Source organism: Alosa alosa, chromosome 11 (genome assembly GCF_017589495.1).
Source record: "Alosa alosa isolate M-15738 ecotype Scorff River chromosome 11, AALO_Geno_1.1, whole genome shotgun sequence".
Lineage (NCBI taxonomy): Eukaryota > Metazoa > Chordata > Actinopteri > Clupeiformes > Clupeidae > Alosa > Alosa alosa.
In genome coordinates, this window is record NC_063199.1 from 5,914,547 (window position 1) to 5,920,546 (window position 6,000).

Below are 6,000 nucleotides of genomic sequence, written 5' to 3' on the forward strand. Positions count from 1 at the left end.
ATCTATCACTTCCTAAAAGTCCAATGCCTATTTTCCTTGGCTTCCTTTCACCCTTTCTTGTTTCTGTTTGCTTTGCACTCTGACAACCATGGCTGTTTCTCAAGAACTAAGTGACTCAAAAAAAGACAAAACAAACAAATGCAAACAAACATGCTGCCGAAAAGCAGAGGCGACCACTCAACACACAGATTATAGCAATTTCCCAACACAGGGTCTTTGTGGCGAGGGAGAGATTGAAGAAATAGTTTGATGGTTTTGTGTCTGGCAAATGAATAAGGGCCTTTATTATAATGCCATCACTAGCCTCCCTGGGAGTATGAAGAAATGTGCTAAAGGGCTGAATGTGAGATACTTACGCTGTAATCAGCACAAGTGATGAGAAAAACATATCGCAAATCTGTATAAGGAACAGTCAAAACTTCCATATGACCTTGAAACACAACCTCACCATGTGTCAGACCTTCTTCTTAGTGGGGTAGATGACCTCTGTGCTGTTTCCGGCATTCTCAAAACACTTTCACAAGATATTTCCCTTCTGCGGCCACCAAGGCCGCCATTTGACTTTCATCAAAATAATCAGATGGCTCTCAACGTGAGGAGTAACCAAACGGCAGCTGAGAAGCACCGCCACTGCCCTCAGCTGCAGACCCAATGCTGGCTGTCCTTCGCACCCTGATAGCTCCTTGTATGGCCTTGTGTGTGTGTGTGCGTGCGTGCGTGCGTGCGTGCGTGCGTGCGTGCGTCTTTAAAGCCAAATGATCATGGGTCTCTCTTGACAGGGAACGGCATATCTGGAGTTGACACAGAGGTTACGTGCCCAGGGTTTAGGTCTGATTGTACACTGAGGTGATTTTAAAGCCAAAAGGGGTTAGTAAGGTCTGTATGTATGTGATCCTATTGATAGTAAATTCAGCTGATTGGCAGGCCTTTCACATAACCATGTTTACTTGGGTGAAGTCATGCCTTAGATAACAGACTTGCGCATAAAAAATCTCACTTCTTGTTATTACTCCACATGATTACAGGTGGTGTGTCACTGGAAAGGTCTTCACTGAGAGCCAGGGATCATATTTTTTAATGTCTCATATAACACAATTTATCACACAGATGCCAGCAGAGTCATTAAAAGAAAAAACACAGTGTTTTCCAAGACTCCTTCACAGAGCTATCCTTCCACACTTTGTTGCCAGTGGCGGGTCAGGAAAGGCCTAGAGTTATGGCTCTGTTTTGGAACAGTTACAGGTATCCTGCGTAAAAGCGATGCATCTAGTCAAAACCTATCCCCTCCAAATCACCTCAGGCCATTCTCTCTTCCCGAGCCTTCTAGTTTCTCTCTCTCCCTCTCTATGTTCCTATACATATACATAACACATTGGGATACTACGCAAAATGTAATTAAAAACAGAATATAATAATCTGCAAATAACGCAAACCCATATTTAGCTGTAAAAAGAACATAGACAACATACCAAATGTTGCAATTGACTGACAAACTGTACTATTTTATGAAAAATATACTCTCGTTTGAAATTTGATGCCAGAAACAGATCTCAAAACTTTTGGGACAGCGTCAACAAAATGCTGGCAAAGTTGTGTAATGCTAGGGAAAACACATGGAGGAACAACTAATGAGGTTTACTGGCACTATAACTGGGTATAAAAAGTATCTAAGAAGCATAGATGCTCCTCAAAGTACAATTGCGAAGAATTTGGGGATTTCATCATCTATAATACATATTAGAATTTGAAATTTAATTATTTGAAATAATTAAAATATTCTGAGAATCCAGAGAAATCTTTGTACGCAAGACACAGGGCTGAAAATCAATATTGCATGGCCGTAATCTTCGGGGCCTCATTGCACTGCTTTAAAAACAGACCTGTTTCTGTAATGAAAATCGTTGCCTGGGCTTAGGAAAACTTAGGCGAACATTGTCTATGAACACAGTTTGAAACTCCATCCACAAATGCTGGTAAAAAACTGTAGCAAGCAAAGAAGAAACCATATTTAGACATGATCTAGACAAACTGAAATCTTATCTGGGCGCAAGCTCATGTAAGATGGACCAAGGCAAAGCGGGAAACTGTCATGTGGTTAAACCAATCAAATCGTGTCATTGTTTTTGGAAATCATGGATTCCGCTAGCCTGACGAGCCAGACCCACATTAAAATGTAGGGTCTGGGCAGTCACAGTTCGCAGTGCTCAGTCAGCTCAGAAGGGCGGGATAATCAGTTGTCTTTCAAATTCCCTCTGCACGCAATAAGACAGCGGCAGCACTATGAGTCCCATGCGTTTCCCACCAGCGGAGCTAGTTGGCTAGTTCAAACGTTTGCCAACTTAATAAAAGCTTAACTCGTGTCACACTGTTCGCCAACAGCAACATTCATCTTATTTGTTTTCAAGTAGCAGGGAATTCAAGCCAAACCGTTGCAACTCAGCCATCAATCATTATGTTAAGCCCACCTAATGACTCTATACACGATTTCATTGGCCTGATTGAGTTTCGATTTCTGCAGCTCACAAGCCAACGGAGAGTTGCTAGACTAGCCCTGGCAGCATGTAATTTGCTGCCGCTAGGGGCGCGTCTAGATTTCTAGGCTAGGATTCTGCATCCTCCATGATAAAGAGGTGAGGCAGGGTTGCCAACTCTCACGCATCTGGCGTGACACGCTTTCAGCACCAATCTCACGCTCTCACGCACACGCAAGAAATGTCACGCCAAATCCATTCTTTTTTTTTGTTGATGACTATACTAGACCACAGCATTGTTTCTAAATGACAGGAGACGAGTTTAAGGCATTTGTCTTTAGACCAACAGCAGGTAGGTCTAATATCTGCCTACAACGTTCTCAGCGCAGTTTTCTCTGATTGTTGATTCGCTGACTAGGCTATTTTAATCCGGTCCGCGACACCGTCGGAACACGTTGCTATTTAGACATGAGGCAGACGGACACAAAGTGTGGCCGCCCATTCTTCTCTGTTGAACTACTCCCAAAGTAGGCTAGCCCAGACATCACATGAAATAACTTTTTCTCATCTTTTATCCGGTGCTATAGACGCTATTTGTGATAAACGATTCGCAAGAAAATTAACTTTCGAGAAATAATCATATTACTCTATACAGTAGCTCTGCGCTCATCTCAATTCATATAGGTGGAATTATCTCACACACTTTTTGTTCAACACATGACAAACCGTAAACCAGAATAAACAGCAGACCTTACTGAATACAAAGGTGTAATGCAATCCCCTGTACAATAAGCCTCCAGAGTAATCCGGTTTGGGCTTTAAGTGTCTTAAAACTGAGCTGTGCTTAAATACCTATATATCTGTAAATTTTAAAATCAGAGGATATACACCTCATGGCTAAGAGTTTGTCAATGTAGCCATAATGATTTATTTTCACAAAATGCTAAGCATGCATGTATTTTAGTGAAAAAAGTGTGCTTAAATTGGTCAATGCATGATTTCATAACAGGCTAAATAGAAAATAGCCTACATGTTAAATGTTAAATATAGCCTAGATATAATATGAAAATTAGATGATGTAGTAATATAGAGTTAGATAAAGTTGGATGGCTCCAGAACTCACACCAGTGGATTGTGCCACACCACTTTTATGACACTAGCTGTTCTGTTGACCTTTAGTTTTGTTGCTACTGGGCATGAAGGGCAGGCCAATTATGAGTTCTGTCCAACATTGATGGTAGGTTTAGAAAAAAAGTCAGCACATTTTTATCATATCGCAATAATACCAATAACCGTGATCATTTTGGTCATGATTTTTCATCAAATGTTCATACTGTATCTCTAGTGGCTGGTAAAAAAAGTTGAGTGGCTGGTAGACTTTGGAATCCACCAGCCACAATGGTAGGTGGAAAAAAATATTGTATTTCCATCCCTGATACATACGTACATTCATACACACATTCATATTTGTAAGTCTCAATCCATTTCTTTCAGGAAAACTCGCCAGAAGTCATTATTTAAGGGGTTATTTTTCAATTTTTTCTACCGGGGGGGGATGCCCCCGGACCCCCCTAGAATTGCTGAGCTACTACCTTTTTCAGGGGCCCTTTTCATGTCTGTGCCCTGTGGCTCATAATCCTTCCATGCCACAGGGTAAAAACACTGGTCTTCTTTTCAAGTGCAATCAATAATAATTGTACATTTTGAAGATTTTTTTACATAAATCAGGAATTATACAAAGCAAAAGCTATGTCAGCGTCAGGGGACAGACATTTTTAAAATTAAGTTTAGGGAAAAATTTAACTTCACAAAATCTCACTCCAGCCAAACACCCAAAGTTGGCAACCCTGGGTGAGGGACCATCCATGCAAGTCCATTACCCAACTGTCCTCCTTCTGTGTCCATTGACAGTAGCTTGTGCTGCATTCAGTAATCGACTGATGGCGGCGACCCTTACAAAGTCAAAATGACTTCCCCTTGGGCCAGTAGATCAGATTTTTACTGGCCCCTTGTATGTCACTTTTCCATAAAACTGTTATTGTTTTCATCATGTACATATTGTAATGTTCAAACAATTGGTTCAAAGGGCTTAAGGGCTTAATCTCCAGTTGATAGATATATTATATTAGTATACAAAGTTGTGTATAACATTACATTAGGACACATAGAATACAATGGACTCTTTTGCTTGCCCTGAACCAGCTGGCCACTGCTTATGTTGAACCCTTGTGAATGCATACTCCGGTCTTAATCAGTTTTAATGTTAATAAACAGGCAATTTATTTAACTTTCAGAAATACTAAATAATAAATGCATTCAACAAAAACACTGATTGGGTAAATATGCGTAGATGTATTTTCTAAACAAGAAAATACTAAAGATTTGCAGGGGAATTTTGCAAGCCACTGTACATATTAACCTCCAAAACACAGAATAGGAGTTTCCCCTGACTAAAAACAATCTCTTGCTGATTGGATTGCCATGACAGTATAATTTGTAAGTCCATGTACCAAAGCGGACAAAGACAAAAACCAGCACCCAAAACAAAAACGTCACGTGGAACAATCTCTTTGTAATGTGGTCACACAAACAGCCATTCATCTTCATCAATAGTACCACTCGAAAGGCTCCAGGCTGCTCAAAGACATGCGAGGAGGCTCACATGAGATGAACATAGTTTCTCAAAAGTTGACTCAGGGACACTGTGTACCGAGACAGCCCCACTCCAGAGGGAGGACTCCTTTGAAGAGGTCATGCATGCTTCAAGGACATTATCATCATTACAACACACAGTCATGCTCTTTAGTCATGAAGAATGTCATGAAGAAACAGCAAGGCCATTAGTTAAAGAATCAAAATAAAGGAAATGCAAACGGCATCCCTGGCACTTGTGTTGCAAGGCCTGCTTTGACAGAAGTTGGCCCTCAAACTGGCTTTGTGGAAGATACCTTCAGCTCCGATGTTTACCAACTATTGCATCCAGTGCATTATAAGGAGGGGACCACTGCACTCACAATACAATCTTATTACCTGTCCAGCTAGACCACCGCCCCTCCCCCACCTCTTCTGTTCTGCGGTGTACAATTCCAGGTTGCCTGGGCAACGCAGTAGTTATGTTCGTGCCTTTTTCACCCAGCATTTCTCTCCAGAGCCTCCCCTTACACACACACACACACACACACACACACACACACACACACACACACAGCTCCACAAGGCCTGGCATGCTGACATTGCCAGTTCACCCCTCCCCACCCTTCACCCCAAAACAAACACATATGGACAGTGTCACCCCAGCAAAGAGCGAAGCTTGCCATTTAGCTTCTGCTGAGGATCCACAGCACACAAGCCTTTCTGTGCCTGTCATCAGTTTCGCATTTCATCAGCTGCTTTTCCACTGTGGTTCATGTGCACAAGGCATCTTCTCCCTGCATGTTCATGTCTGTCTTGCCCATGGTCAAGTTGCACAATATTAAATAGATATAACCAGAAGACAAACGTATTATGGGGGTCTCACTTTTGAAGAGGT